Here is a 15,900-nt window from a genome sequence, read left to right on the forward strand (position 1 = left end):
CATTGTAGCGTTAGCGGTGCTAGCATGGTAATACTATTGGCTGGTAATAAATATACAGTAATACACAGGGCCTAGTAGGCTAAACTGCTACAGAGCAGTAATGCGGTGGAACAGGCTAAATAGCACAAATGATAGAATAGCATAGGCTGTATAAGCCAGGATGCAATTAGTGACTAGCATAGTATACAATAGGTACAGTGGGAGCTAGCATGCTAGTGTAGCAGGCCAAGAGCTAGTAGACCTAAGGCTATAGGTAATAGCACACAGTAGTATGGACAGTAAGGGCAAGTTAGTGTGAGGGAAAATGTTGTTGTCTGAATAGAGAGCCTTGAATTGTACACAGCATCTCCTATCACTCTATCTTGGTTTGTGCAGGTGACTGTGACCTCCTCCTCAGACCAATTGGCGGTACACTCAGAACATTGTTCTCAGAACCAAAAGGAGTATCTCAGTTTCAAGGTCTCAGCTTTGAGAGAAGAAGCCTTGTGCGGTATCACATGCAGCAACCAAAATTAATAATAAATTATGTAAATCATGCTTATATGACTTGTTTGTGTAGCAGTATATAAGGACTGAAAAGGACCGCCCTTTCCAGATTTTTCTTGAAGCTTTGGATTGAGTTTGTGAACCTCTCCGGCCATGATAATAAAGAGTGATTAATTTAATATTGTGTCCCTGGTGTAGAATTTCCAGCACAATCTTGGTGTCACGGAACAAGATGTTTGATCTTCTCGACGTGATCCATCAGTGAAGGTCTGAAAGGGAACACCGGTGGCACATTCTTGGGAAGGCGTCAAGGGAAATTCCTGTTTCACTAAAAGAGGACGAGGACACACCCGTAACATATCTTCACTGTGAGACGCATCTAGGAGGAAACACAACATCTACGAAACCTAGATGGACAACTCAACTGATTTAAGTATGTCAATTTAAATTAATTAGTATAAAAATATATATATAAAACTAAACATACAAATGAATAAAGGTACCATAGTCTTAAGAAGACTATAGCTAGTCTTAGGAGAAGGCTAGAGTGAGGGCAGGAAAAGCCCCACTGACAATTGTCTGTAGGCATTTATGAGAAGTGTCTACGTGGTCTGAGAACCACTGATAATAGCATGAGGTGTTATTTTATATGTATTTTTTTTATTTATTTTTTATTTCACCTTTATTTAACCAGGTAGGCTAGTTGAGAACAAGTTCTCATTTGCAACTGCGACCTGGCCAAGATAAAGCATAGCAGTGTGAACAGACAACACAGAGTTACACATGGAGTAAACAATAAACAAGTCAATAACATGGTAGAAAAAAAAGAGAATCTATATACAATGTGTGCAAAAGGCATGAGGTAGGCAATAAATCGAATAATTACAATTTAGCAGATTAACACTGGAGTGATAAATCATCAGATGATCATGTGCAAGAAGAGATACTGGTGTGCAAAAGAGCAGAAAAGTAAATAAATAAAAGCAGTATGGGGGGTGAGGTAGGTAAATTGGGTGGGTAGTTTACAGATGGACTATGTACAGCTGCAGCGATCGGTTAGCTGCTCGGATAGCAGATTTTTAAAGTTGTTGAGGGAGATAAAAGTCTCCAACTTCAGAGATTTTTGCAATTCGTTCCAGTCGCAGGCAGCAGAGAACTGGAAGGAAAGGCGTCCAAATGAGGTTTTGGCTTTAGGGATGATCAGTGAGATACACCTGCTGGAGCGCGTGCTGCGGGTGGGTGTAGCCATCGTGACCAGTGAACTGAGATAAGGCGGCACTTTACCTAGCATAGCCTTGTAGATGACCTGGAGCCAGTGGGTCTGACGACGAACATGTAGCGAGGGCCAGCCGACTAGGGCATACAGGTCGCAGTGGTGGGTCGTATAAGGTGCTTTAGTAACAAAACGAATGGCACTGTGATAAACTGCATCCAGTTTGCTGAGTAGAGTATTGGAAGCTATTTTGTAGATGACATCGCCGAAGTCGAGGATCGGTAGGATAGTCAGTTTTACTAGGGTAAGTTTGGCGGCGTGAGTGAAGGAGGCTTTGTTGCGGAATAGAAAGCCGATTCTTGATTTGATTTTGGATTGGAGATGTTTGATATGAGTCTGGAAGGAGAGTTTGCAGTCTAGCCAGACACCTAGGTACTTATAGATGTCCACATATTCTAGGTCGGAACCGTCCAGGGTGGTGATGCTAGTCGGGCGTGCGGGTGCAGGCAGCGAACGGTTGAAAAGCATGCATTTGGTTTTACTAGCGTTTAAGAGCAGTTGGAGGCCACGGAAGGAGTGTTGTATGGCATTGAAGCTCGTTTGGAGGTTAGATAGCACAGTGTCCAAGGAAGGGCCGGAAGTATATAGAATGGTGTCGTCTGCGTAGAGGTGGATCAGGGAATCGCCCGCAGCAAGAGCAACATCATTGATGTATACAGAGAAAAGAGTCGGCCCGAGAATTGAACCCTGTGGTACCCCCATAGAGACTGCCAGAGGACCGGACAACATGCCCTCCGATTTGACACACTGAACTCTGTCTGCAAAGTAGTTGGTGAACCAGGCAAGGCAGTCATTAGAAAAACCGAGGCTACTGAGTCTGCCGATAAGAATATGGTGATTGACAGAGTCGAAAGCCTTGGCCAGGTCGATGAAGACGGCTGCACAGTAATGTCTTTTATCGATGGCGGTTATGATATCGTTTAGTACCTTGAGCGTGGCTGAGGTGCACCCGTGACCGGCTCGGAAACCGGATTGCACAGCGGAGAAGGTACGGTGGGATTCGAGATGGTCAGTGATCTGTTTGTTGACTTGGCTTTCGAAGACCTTAGATAGGCAGGGCAGGATGGATATAGGTCTGTAACAGTTTGGGTCCAGGGTGTCTCCCCCTTTGAAGAGGGGGATGACCGCGGCAGCTTTCCAATCCTTGGGGATCTCAGATGATACGAAGGAGAGGTTGAACAGGCTGGTAATAGTGGGTGCGACAATGGCGGCGGACAGTTTCAGAAATAGGGGGTCCAGATTGTCAAGCCCAGCTGATTTGTATGGGTCCAGGTTTTCCAGCTCTTTCAGAACATCTGCTATCTGGATATGGGTAAAGGAGAAGCTGGGGAGGCTTGGGCGAGTAGCAGCGGGGGGGGCGGGGCTGTTGGCCAAGGTTGGAGTCGCCAGGAGGAAGGCATGGCCAGCCATTGAGAAATGTTTGTTGAAGTTTTCGATTATCACGGACTTATCAGTGGTGACCGTGTTACCTAGCCTCAGTGCAGTGGGCAGCTGGGAGGAGGTGCTCTTGTTTTCCATGGACTTTACAGTATCCCAGAACTTTTTGGAGTTAGAGCTACAGGATGCAAATTTCTGCTTGAAAAAGCTGGCCTTTGCTTTCCTGACTGACTAGGAAGTAGTGGCAAGACTATAGAGACAATAGATAAAAAGACTATAGATATAGAGACTATAAAGAGAACCGTTGAAGATACATATGTATGCATAGGAGGTAACGACAAGAGAATCGTTGAAGATGCATGAGGAGTAATAAGGGAGATTACTGACTGTGTTTGGGAATAGTACTAAGTGAATGTAGATGTGAGTATTGTGTGATTTACTAATTGATTGAACAGGGGTTTAGCCCGTGTGAGAGTTGTGTGAGTGTGGGATGGCGTGTTAACCTGGACGAGTTCAACAGAGGGTTTAAGTATGGGAAAGGGAAATAATAAGAGTACGATTGAGGATCCGTGCTGGGAACCAAAAGGGCTGTGTCGGGTAATGACAAAAAAAATGGTAGGGGGCTACTGGACCTAACAGAAGACTGGACAAGATGGACAGATGGAGATTTCCCTGCTGATGGGACACTGAGCACAGAGTCTGTGAGAGGCCAACTTGAAAGAAAATACAAGAAACTTCAAGTGAAGTGGGACGATTTCAGTAAGTGGGAGAGAGAAGCAGAAAATGCTAAAGATAAATCTGTAAGAGGATTGATGGTAAAGCAAGTGGAACCGGAGATGAAAGAGGACAAAATAAAAACAAGAAGCCTAGCTGGCCTTTCTCCAAGGGCAACCCTTTCATCGGGCCCCCCTTGTATCTGCCACTGCCAAATCCTCCACCGGCAGACAGAGATGGTGGCCTCCCTCTCATATAGGAGCTGTTGGAGGAGCTGCAGAAGGTGCTGGAGCTGAAGACAGAAAGCAACTAGCCAAGGCAAGAACCAGAGCAAACAAGCAGAGAGAAAAAGAGGTAGAGGCCGAGGGGCCCCTGCTGGAGCTGACGGAGGGAGAGACTGGAGCTGCTGCAACAGTGGGAAGTTAGGGCATTTCTCAGACACCGTCCTGGAGCAGGAGAATGTCAAGGAGAGTGGCCGTCCCCACCTGTGCAGGTGGACAACCCATTTGGAAGAGGAGGTGGACGAGTGGGCTACAAAACATAGGATGAGGTGGAAACAGAAGAAGAAACTAATGAAGAAAACAATAATGAAAAACCAGAAGAGACCTGTCAAATGCTAAAATTGACCACCTTGTCAACCCAAAACTCCCTTATTGACATTTTAGTTAATAAACATAGAATTCCATTTTTGGTGGACACTGGTACCGCGGTCTCAGTGTTGAAAATGTCTGCCCTGTCTGTCCCCCCTTGAAAGAAAACAATGCACACAGTTGGAGCATCTGGAATTCCCTGGATGTGGAGTGGGGAGACGGAAAATGGAAACACCAATTCCTCTGCCTGACCAGTAAATTTATTAGGAGGAGATTTGATGTGTAAAATTAATTTATCTGTTGCCTATACTGACAAAGGATTGTCATTGGGATAGAGAGAAAACATAATCTTCCCGTGCCTGATGAACTGGTACTATGCTTAGCACCTGAATGTTCTACATGTTGAGGGGGAGCTGAGAAAGCAATCCCTCTCTTCCCCGTTGCATGCTAACTGGGAAGTGTCTGAACACCTACATTGTACTGCTGATGTTCCCTAATGCGAAGAATACAAACAGAGATGGTCAAAACAGAGACAGTTGAGATAACCATGAATGGGATATACAGAGGAGAAGACTTCGTAGCAGTCCCTGGCTCTGTTCCCAATTGTAGCTCATCAAAAGCTTCTGGAACACAATGGAATGATGTGGGTGTTTGAATGAAGAAAGTGATGGAAGCAACTAATTGGGTGGCCTGGGAAGGAGAGGGAAAGTGGCAGCTTCAACAGCAACTTTCTATTCCCCATACTGGGCTACTGCAATGACAATACCAAGGAAATAACCAATTCCCGTTGAAACCATGCCTGTGGTATTACAAGATAATTCACACATTGATTGGTTAAAAGATATACGTGAAGAACTGTGGGCTAAATCCAAGACTGACATTGGACGCATGAAAGGAGCTTTGCCAGTTATGGTCGTTCCAAAAAGCACCCACAAAATTCAGTACCCTCTTAACAAAGAAGTTGAACGAGGCGCTCTGGTTCTCTGCCCGAATTCGCCCTGTAACACACCAATTCTACCTGTTAGGAAACCATCTGGTGATTATCATTTTGTGCAAGACCTTAGAATAGTAAACGATGCTGTACATGCTAGAACACCCCTGGTGCCTAACACTGTTACCATTTTATCCCAGGTGCCTCCAGGTAGTTGTTGTTTTTCAGTAATTGATTTAACTAATGCTTTCTTTAGCATTCCTGTGGCTGAAGAATCACATGACTGGTTCTCGTTTACATTTCTTGGTAGAAAATGGTCATGGACAGTGATGCCTCAAGGCCACGTTGAATCACCTGCCATCTTTGCCCAAGAAATGTCTCGGAACCTAGAGGCTTTTGTTGTTTCTGGAAGGAGTATTTTGGTTCAGTATGTTGACGATTTGTTGGTTTGCTCACAATCAGAGGAGATTTGTCACGAGGACACTCGGGCATTGTTGATTTTTTGGGGGACAGAAAATGGTCATAAAGTTAACCCCTGTAAAATGAAATTATGCCACAGCTCTGTTAAATATTTGGGTCATGATGTTATTTCTGAGTGTCGCGCCCTCTCCATAGATAGATTAGAGGCAATTAAAGTGTTGTTAGGTGTGGCTGGTTCTTGGCCATCTGTGGTTGAAAGACTATGCAGAGATAGTTCAACTGCTGCAGGATTGTTTTTATGGGAGAAAGATGGAGGCAAGTGAAGTTGTGGTCTGGACTGATGAGGCTGAGGTGGCATTTGTAAAATTGAAACAAACATGAATGTATACCCCTTGCTTGGGTTTGCCAGACCATACTAAACCCTTCCATCTTCTTGTTTCAGAGACAGGTGGGTTTATGTCAGCAGTTTTGACACAGTATCATGGGGTAGGATATAGACTTGTTGGTTATTATTCTAAAAGACTGGATACTGTGATCAGGGGAATGGGTTCCTGCTTGTGATCGGTAGCGGCTGCTACTGAGGCTGTTTTGGCATGTTCTGACATTGTGGCAATGTCTCCTCTAACCGTACATGTGCCCCATACTGTTCACGCAATTATTACACCGTCAAGAACAGCTCATTTGACGCCTGCGAGATTGCTAGACAATCAGAACATTCTGTTGACATGTCCCATGTTACTCTGAAACGATGTACAATTCTGAACCCTTCAACACGTCTCCCTACAGCAGATGCCAGTAAAGACCATGACTGTGATTTTGTTTTTGAAGTTGACTGTAGCTGTAGGTTGGACTTGAGAGACACCCCGTTAGACAATCCGGACTTTTAGGTTTTTGTAGATGGGTCCAACCCCTGAGTGCTAGACTCCCCTCACACTTATCTGCACAGGCGGTAGGACTATTTGGCTTGAATAGAGCTTGTATTTTGGGAAAGGACAGCTCTGTTAACATTTACACTGATCGTAGATCTGCGTTTGGTGTCGTGCATTATTTTGGAACATTGTGGAAGAATAGAGGGTTTTTGACCTCGTCTGGAAAACAAATTGCACACAGTTATCTTGTTTCGTCTCTGTTACAGGCTGTCCAACTCCCCTCCTCTATTTGAAGATAACATTTCTCTGGGGAACACTAAGGCTGACTGCACAGCTAAATTAGCTGCTTCATCTTTTGTTTCCCCCTCCTACAGATGGCAGCAGTTCCTGCTTCCACTAACCCTTTCTCTGTTAATGACATTGTTGCTCTGCAGGCAACGGCTGATGCATCAGAGAAGGATGCCTCGGGTGAATGGCTGGAAGTGTGGAGCACACCAGCCATGCCCCATGGTACTTTCCAATTCCTTGACAAATTGTCACGGTCAAGGTCAAGGCCATGTGTCAAAAGGAGGGATGGTGGATCTTGTAAATAAATATTGGTGTACAGTAGGTTTTACTGTGTTTGCATAAAATTTCTCTGGTGGCGGGGTTGTACAATGTTAGATTTGCATGACTAACAATGTTGAACCAAACTCTGAAAACAAAATGTATTAAACTAATTGGTGAAACAAGCCTGACATGGGTAAAGGTGCTTCCATTGACACTGATGAGTATGAGAGGAAGATCCCACACAGTCACTGGTTTCTCTCCACACGAGGTGCTGACTGGTCTTCCCATGAGGATGACTAATACACCTTTTCCCCAGAACAGGTTGTCCCTGCAAGGAATTGAGGAAGACATGGTTGAGTATTGTGTCAACCTTAACAGTGTTCTTAAGAATTTTTTCCCCCGGGTAAAGGCATCTTTGCCGAACCTGGCAGGTGGAGCTGAGAACTATTTGAACCCAGGTGATTTCGTGGTGGTCAAAGACTTCAGGAGAAAGAGTTGGAAGGACACCCGTGTGCTAGATGCGTCACTAGAGACCCTGGTTTGATCCCAGGCTGTGTCGCAGCCGGACGCAACTGGGAGACCCATGAGGCAGCACACAATTGGCCCAGCATCGTCTGGTTTAGGCGAGGGTTTGGCCAGCCGGGATGTCCTTGTCCCATCGTGCTCTAGCGACTCGTGGCGCATGCACGCTGACTACGGGCACCTGCTGTATGGTGTTTCCTCCGACTCATTGGTGCGGCTGGCTTCCGGGTTAAGCGAGCAGTGTGTCAAGAAGCAGTGCGGCCTGGCGGGGTCATGTTTTGGAGGATGCATGGCTCTCGACCTTCGCCTCTCCCGAGTCCTTATGGGAGTTGCAGCGATGGGACAAGACTGTAACTACCAATTGGGGAGAAAAAGGGTAAAAAGTACACAAACAAAAAAACTGCTTCCAACGCAAAATAATTTTATGAAATTAACCAGCCACAATAGGGACGCCCCTCAGGGGAAACTGCATCTTTGATACAGCAATGCCCACAGGTAAAAGGAGACCAATCTGTCCCAAAAATTATGGTATACATACAGGAGAAGGAAATTCCTATGTTGGTAGATACAGGTGCTTAAACGTTTATGGGATTTCCTCCACCCGGTAATACATTTTGAAACAAAACCCATGCCCTATTCCATAGGACCAATGAATATTGAAAATTATTTTCTGTATTCACCAACCCAACCTTGTAACTTGTTAGGTAGAGACTTGTTAACTAAACTTAATGCTTACATTTATTGTAACCCAGATGGAGTTTTCGTTGATATCCCAAATGATGAGGTTTTAAACCAATGAGTAAGCAGACAAATTGAACCCCTCCCCCAGGAGGAGTGGGGGTCTAACACTGTTTCCCAGTCTATCCTGTCTCAGGTGCCAGACTTATTTTGGACAGAGCACTACAATGACAGTGGCAGTGCTAGCCCAGTTGCAATATATGTTGATCCCTGAAAGAAACTCTAGTCTCGAGAGCTACCTTAAAAACGAAGCTTTTTAAGAGTTTCTCTCTCCCCTTCTGAATTGGCCAATGTATTTTATAATTTCGGCTCATAACATATTAATCTCAAAATAACAGACATTTAATGAGTGCGAAACAGAAAGTGAATATACAAAAGTAATACATATTAAGGGTAGACTAAAATGCAAACAATTCCTTCCAATAAGGAGAAAGTTATCATGTTTGTTTTGTTTGTTTTTAAACCTTACAATAGGGGTAAAAGCAGAACATTGTTTGAAAGTGGTCAGTGTGTATTAGCAGTAGTGATTGAGAGGGTTTTTCCTACTGGAAAGACTAGAAGGGTCCTAGTTTAAGGAAACTTATATAGAGACTAATGAAAGTAACAAAGATAGTGATAAAGAAAGTAAAGTGGAAAGATTCATGGTACTCATGATCTATCAGTTGATTTCAAATTGAATGAATGTTGACTGTATGTGAATGGTAATATTGGTGGCTTTCAGATAGAACTTTAATAAAGCAATGTCATAGTCATTTTAAGAAGCTAAGGTTTTAATACAAGGTCACATGACAAACAGAGGGATTGAGCCTTGGGACTGATAATATATTAGAGGCTGCCATCTGGTGTTTGGGTTAAAGAAGCTTCCTGTGGACCAATAGATAAGCCGCCAGTGAAAGGGAGTGGTACTCACTGAACTCAGTCTGTAAGGGACACAGGCATGAATAATTTAATAAGATACATTTTTGACAATTTCCAATTATTATTTCTCAATTCGATAGTTTGAATATACCTTTGATTTAAATAAGAAGGTAATGTCATCTAAAACAATAATCTGTTTCCATTACGTGGAACACTGTCCAGAATTGGAGTAGATGTCACGCCCTGACCTTAGAGAGCCTTTTTATGTCTCTATTTGGTTTGGTCAGGGTGTGATTTGGGGTGGGCATTCTATGTTTTGTTTTCTATGATTTTGTGTTTCTATGTTTTGGCCGGGTATGGTTCTCAATCAGGGACAGCTGTCTATCGTTGTCTCTGATTGGGAACCATACTTAGGTAGCCCTTTTCCCCTCCTTTCATTGTGGGTAGTTAACTTTGTTTGTGGCACTAATGCCCTGTAAGCTTCATGGTTGTTTTTCATTTGTTGTTTTGTTGGTGACATTTTGAAATAAAAAGGAAAATGTACGCTCACCACGCTGCACCTTGGTCTTCTTCCAGCAACGGCCGTGACAGTAGATCCAAGTAAATGTTTTAGTACTGAATATTGAGCTGATAAGTCAGCACCAACTTTTTGAAGGCCCTAGCGGATATTAAACAGGTTTCATATTTTGACCAGTTGATGGCCCAGGGACACTGTGAGAGCAAAATTAAAAGATTATGTTATAATTCTGTTTTTACATCAAATGGTTGTTTTATGGAATAGAATAGGGTTCTTTGAACACTCTCATCTGTGTGTGTTCTTCTGAGTTGGCCCTTTGGGGCTTAATGCTGACAGTGGATTTACGATGCTTTGGTGATAAAACCTAAAGACCGCATTCCATAGCATGAGTTGGTTTGTGTACGGGGAGGTACCAGGGTGGAGATGGCTCTGGTATGGAACCTTGTTTTGGGGGCCAGACCCTGGTTTCCATACAATAAGAACAGTCTTTACAGCAGATATTGTCTGCTGTGAATTATTCATTTATTTCATACAAATCCTAACCTTGTGACCCATTCAACACATCTGTTGTTTGTCAGGTAGACTAAAGGGGTGTATCTTTGCCATATAAAATATATTATTTGACTCGGGGCTCTCAACAAAACAGTCGAGAATGTTGTGTCAACCAGCCATCGTTATTGCAGCTCCCTCACATCATTCACCTGTGTGTGTGGTGTGACATGCTTTCCTTATGAATACGTTAATAAAGATTTAGTTTAAGTATAACTCTGACTTGTGTGATAAGTTTGTCTCTCCTCGTTTGATAATAAAGAAATTAACCACCACAACAGTTAGTACAGAACATATGTCAAAGTAACCCAAATGTGGTAAGAGCCATGGAAACAATGGTAAACATTGAGATATTTTTTTTACCTCTGAGTATACAGATCCCTTGTGTATGTATGTGTGTGTATTTTAGATTGTACAACCCAGAGTGAAGGGTTTGAAAGGATAAAGTGTCTGGTTTTATGTGTTGATTTCACTTACTTCAATATACAGTTGAAGTCGAAAGTTTACATACACTTAGGTTGGAGTCATTAAAACTCGTTTTTCAACCACTCCACACATTTCTTGTTAACAAACTATAGTTTTGGCAAGTCGGTTAGGACATCTACTTTGTGCATGACACAAGTAATTTTTCCCAAAATTGTTTACAGACAAAAAACAAAAAACGTATAATACCTTGTATCACAATTCCAGATGGTCAGAAGTTTATATACACTAAGCTGACTGTGCCTTTAAACAGCGTTGAAAATTCCACAAAATGATGTCATGGATTTAGAAGCTTCTGATAGGCTAGTTGACATCATTTGAGTCAATTGGAGGTGTACCTGTGGATGTAGTTCAAGGCCTACCTCCAAACTCAAAAGAAATCAGAAGAAATCAAAAGAAATCAGCCAAGACCTCAGAAAAACAATTGTAGACCTCCAGAAGTCTGGTTCATCCTTGGGAGCAATTTCCAAACACCTGAAGGTACCACGTTCATCTGTACAAACAATAGTACGCAAGTATAAACACCATGGGACCATGCAGCTGTCATACCGCTCAGGAAGGATACGCGTTCTGTCTCCTAGAGATGAACGTACTTTGGTGAGAAAAGTGAAAATCAATCCCAGAACAACAAGAAAAGGACCGTGTGAAGATGAATGGAGGAAACAGGTACACAAATATCTATAGCCACAGTAAAACGAGTCCTATATCGACATAACCTTAAAGGTCGCTCAGCAAGGAAGAAGCCACTGCTCCAAAACCGCCATAAAAAAGCCAGGCTACGGTTTGCAACCTCACATGGAGACAACGATCGTACTTTTTGGTTTAATATCCTCTGGTCTGATGAAACAAAAATATAACTATTTGGCCATAATGACCATCGTTATGTTTGGAGGAAAAAGGGGGAGGCTTGCAAGCCGAAGAACACCATTCCAACCGTGAAGCATGGGGGTGGCAACATCATGTTGTGGGGGTGCTTTGCTGCAGGAGGGACTGGTGCACTTCACAAAATATATGGCATCATGAGGTAGGAAATTTATGTGGATATATGGAAGCAACATCTCAAGACATCAGTCAGGAAGTTAAAGCTTGGTCACAAATGGGTCTTCCAAATGGACAATGACCACAAACATTATTCTGACAAAGTTGTGGAAAAATGGCTTAAGGACAACAAAGTCAAGGTATTGGAGTGGCCATCACAAAGCCCTGACCTCAATCCTATTGAAAATTTGTGGTCAGAACTGAAAAAGCGTGTGCGAGCAAGGAGGCCTACTAAACTGACTCAGTTACACCAGCTCTGTCAGGAGGAATGGGCCAAAATTCACCCAACTTATTGTGGGAAGCTTGTGGAAGGCTACCTGAAACGTTTGACCCAAGTTAAACAATTTAAAGGCAATGCTACCAAATACTAATTGAGTGTATGTAAACTTCTGACCCACTGGGAATGTGATGAAAGAAATAATAGCTGAAATAAATCATTCTCTCTACTGTTATTCTGACATTTCACATTCTTAAAATAAAGTGGTGATCCTACCTGACCTAAAACAGGGAATTTTTACTTGGATTAAATGTCAGGAATTGTGAAAGAATATATTTTCAAATGTATTTGGCTAAGGTGTATGTAAACTTCTGACTTCAACTGTAAGTATTTTGATAGAACCTCCTTTTATAGTTAAGCCATAATCTAATGCTTACCTTAATAAAATGTAACAATAATTATCACAGAGTGGTGAAAGGAGGGAGTGTGAGGGAAAATGTTGTTGTCTGGAAAGATAGCCTTGAATTTTACACAGCATCTCCTATCACTCTATCTTGGTGTGTGCAGGTGACTGACCTCCTCCTCAGACCAATTGGCGGTACACTCAGAACATTGTTCTCAGAACATTGTTCTCAGAACCAAAAGGAGTATCTCAGTTTCAAGGTCCCAGCTTTGAGAGAAGAAGCCTAGTGAGGTATCAATCAGTCACATGCAGGAATCAAAGTTAATAATGAATCATGTAAATCATGCTTATATGACTTGTTTGTGTAGCAGTATATAAAGCCTGAAAGGTTTCGCCCTTTTCAGAGTTTTCATCAAGCTTGGATTGAGTTTGTGAACCTCTCTGTTTGTGATAATAAAGAGTGATTCATTTAATATTGACTTCCAGTGTCCTTGGTGTAGAATTTCCACGACATTAGCATCAGTGTTGGCAGCTATAAAGGCTAGGATGCTAACATGCAGCCATGATGGATGTGGCTATGACCATATCAGAACGTGACTGTGTGAAGTATGTAACATGGGATTACAGAAGGCAATCCTGACATAAACATCTTAAGGAAGCATATAAACTCAGCAAAAAAATTATGTATTTCCCTTTTTCCTGTCTTTCAAAGATAATTTGTAAAAATTCAAATAACTTCACATATCTTCATTGTAAAGGGTTTAAACACTGTTTCCCATGCTTGTTCAATGAACCATAAACAATTAATGAACATGCACCTGTGGAACGGTCGTTAAGAAACTAACAGCTTACAGACGGTGGGCAATTAAGGTCGCAGTTATGAAAACTTAGGACACTAAAGAGGCCTTTCTACTGACTCTGAAAAACACAAAAAGAAAGATGCCCAGGGTCCCTGCTCATCTGCGTGAATGTGCCTTAGGCATGCTGCAAGGAGGCATGAGGACTGCAGATGTGGCCAGGGCAATAAATTGCATTGTCCGTACAATGCAATTTATTGCCCTGGCCACATCTGCAGTCCTCATGCCTCCTTGCAGCATGCCTAAGGCACATTCACGCAGATGAGCAGGGACCCTGGGCATCTTTCTTTTTGTGTTTATCTAAGACAGCGCTACAGAGAGGTAGGATGGACAGCTGATCGTCCTCGCAGTGGCAGACCACGTGTAACAACACCTGCACAGGATCGGTGCATCTGAACATCACACCTGCGGGACAGGTACAGAATGGCAACAACAACTGCCCGAGTTACACCAGGAACGCACAATCCCTCCATCAGTGCTCAGACTGTCCGCAAGAGGCTGAGAGAGGCTGGACTGAGGGCTTGTAGGCCTGTTGTAAGGCAGGTCCTCACCAGACATCACCGGCAACAACGTCGCCTATGGGCACAAACCCACCATCGCTGGTCCAGACAGGACTGGCAAAAAGTGCTCTTCACTGACGAGTCGTAGTTTTGTCTCACCAGGGGTGATGATCGGATTCGCGTTTATTGTTGAAGGAATGAGCGTTCCCCCTGGGCCTGTACTCTGGAGCGGGATTGATTTGGAGGTGGAGGGTCCGTCATGGTGTGTCACGGCATCATCGGATTGAGCTTGTTGTCATTGCAGGCAATCTCAACGCTGTGCGTTACAGGGAAGACATCCTCCTCCCTCATGTGGTACCCTTCCTGCTGGCTCATCCTGACATGACCCTCCAGCATGACAATGCCACCAGCCCTGCTGCTTGTTCTGTGTGTGATTTCCTGCAAGACAGGAATGTCAGTGTTCTGCCATGGCCAGCGAAGAGCCCGGATCTCAATCCCATTGAGCACATCTGGGACCTGTTGGATCGGAGGGTGAGGGCTAGGGCCATTCCCCCCAGAAATGTCTGGGAACTTGCAGGTGCCTTGGTGGAAGAGTGGGGTAACATCTCACAGCAAGAACTGGCAAATCTGGTGCAGTCCATGAGGAGGAGATGCACTGCAGTACTTAATGCAGCTGGTGGCCACGCCAGATACTGACTGTTACTTTTGATTTTGACCCCCCCTTTATTCCACATTATTCCATTTCTGTTAGTCACATGTCTGTGGAACTTGCTCAGTTTATGTCTCAGGTGTTGAATCTTGTTATGTTCATACAAATATTTACACATGTTAAGTTTGCTGAAAATAAACGCAGTTGACAGTGAGAGGACGTTTCTTTTTTTGCTGAGTTTATAAGCATATACTAACAAAGCAGTAGCAGCTTATAACATGTATACAGATCAAATGCACACGAACCCTAACAAAGTCCACTTACATGTTCAGTGATGCACTAACACAGGGTTGGGGAAGTCTGTTACCTCCAGACGGTAGAGCCTGTGATTGGCTGGCCCTGGTCAGCTGACTGAGTTCCCTGGCAAACTGGTCCCTGGCACACAGGTGTGAAGTGCCCTATGCCTGAATAATAGAGTCAGACTGAGGCGGGGGATGGTAGCCTACCTCAGCAGTAAAAGGCTACACATTTTGTGTCTCTTCCAGGGTCAGAGAGAGGGTTAATGAGAGAGGGTTTTTAACACCCATGGTAGATCTATAAACTTAGTTTCAGAAAAGTTAAGGGATTGCTTAAGAGATGGCTGAGTTATTTATACATCAGGAAATCAGATTTTATGTTTCAATCAATCTATCAAATGTATTTAGCACTTTTTACATCAGCCGATGTCAAAGTGCTATATAGAAACCCAGCCTAAAATCCCAAACAGCAAGCAATGCAGATGTAGAAGCACGGTGTCCATTTAAAGCCTTCGTAAATCGACTCCACAGTGGCCTATCAACATGAAACTTTCTTGGGTCTTCAAAGCCAATACCATGATGAACCAGTTAAGTTTGGCATTGATATGGAAAAAGCAAACTATTAACAATTCATATGTTTGACTATGTAACACCAATGCTCAAAACCGTCTGCAATCATCTTCTTATGAACCAAACATCAGATTCACTCAGTCTTTAATGGTTTGTAAGTCGCTCTGGATAAGAGCGTCTGCTAAATGACTTAAATGTAAATGTTTTAAGAAAAAATTGTTGCTGCATTCAAATATGGCCGCACTGTACCTATAGATGCACGTTAGCACATATGCTACTGCTAAAAATACTTTTAAAAGCTTCTCCTCATGAACCACACATTAGATTGACTCCAGATTTGGAATACAGACTCAATGAATTAGCCTCTAATCAATTTAAGAATGATTCATTTTTGCATTCAACGTCGGCAATGCTACACCACTAGATGGTACCATGTCACACCAGGGCTATAAGAACTGAACAGATGGACATGGGGCCATGAAATTTGGTATGTA

Source organism: Salvelinus alpinus, chromosome 29, assembly GCF_045679555.1.
Source record: "Salvelinus alpinus chromosome 29, SLU_Salpinus.1, whole genome shotgun sequence".
Classification (NCBI taxonomy): domain Eukaryota; kingdom Metazoa; phylum Chordata; class Actinopteri; order Salmoniformes; family Salmonidae; genus Salvelinus; species Salvelinus alpinus.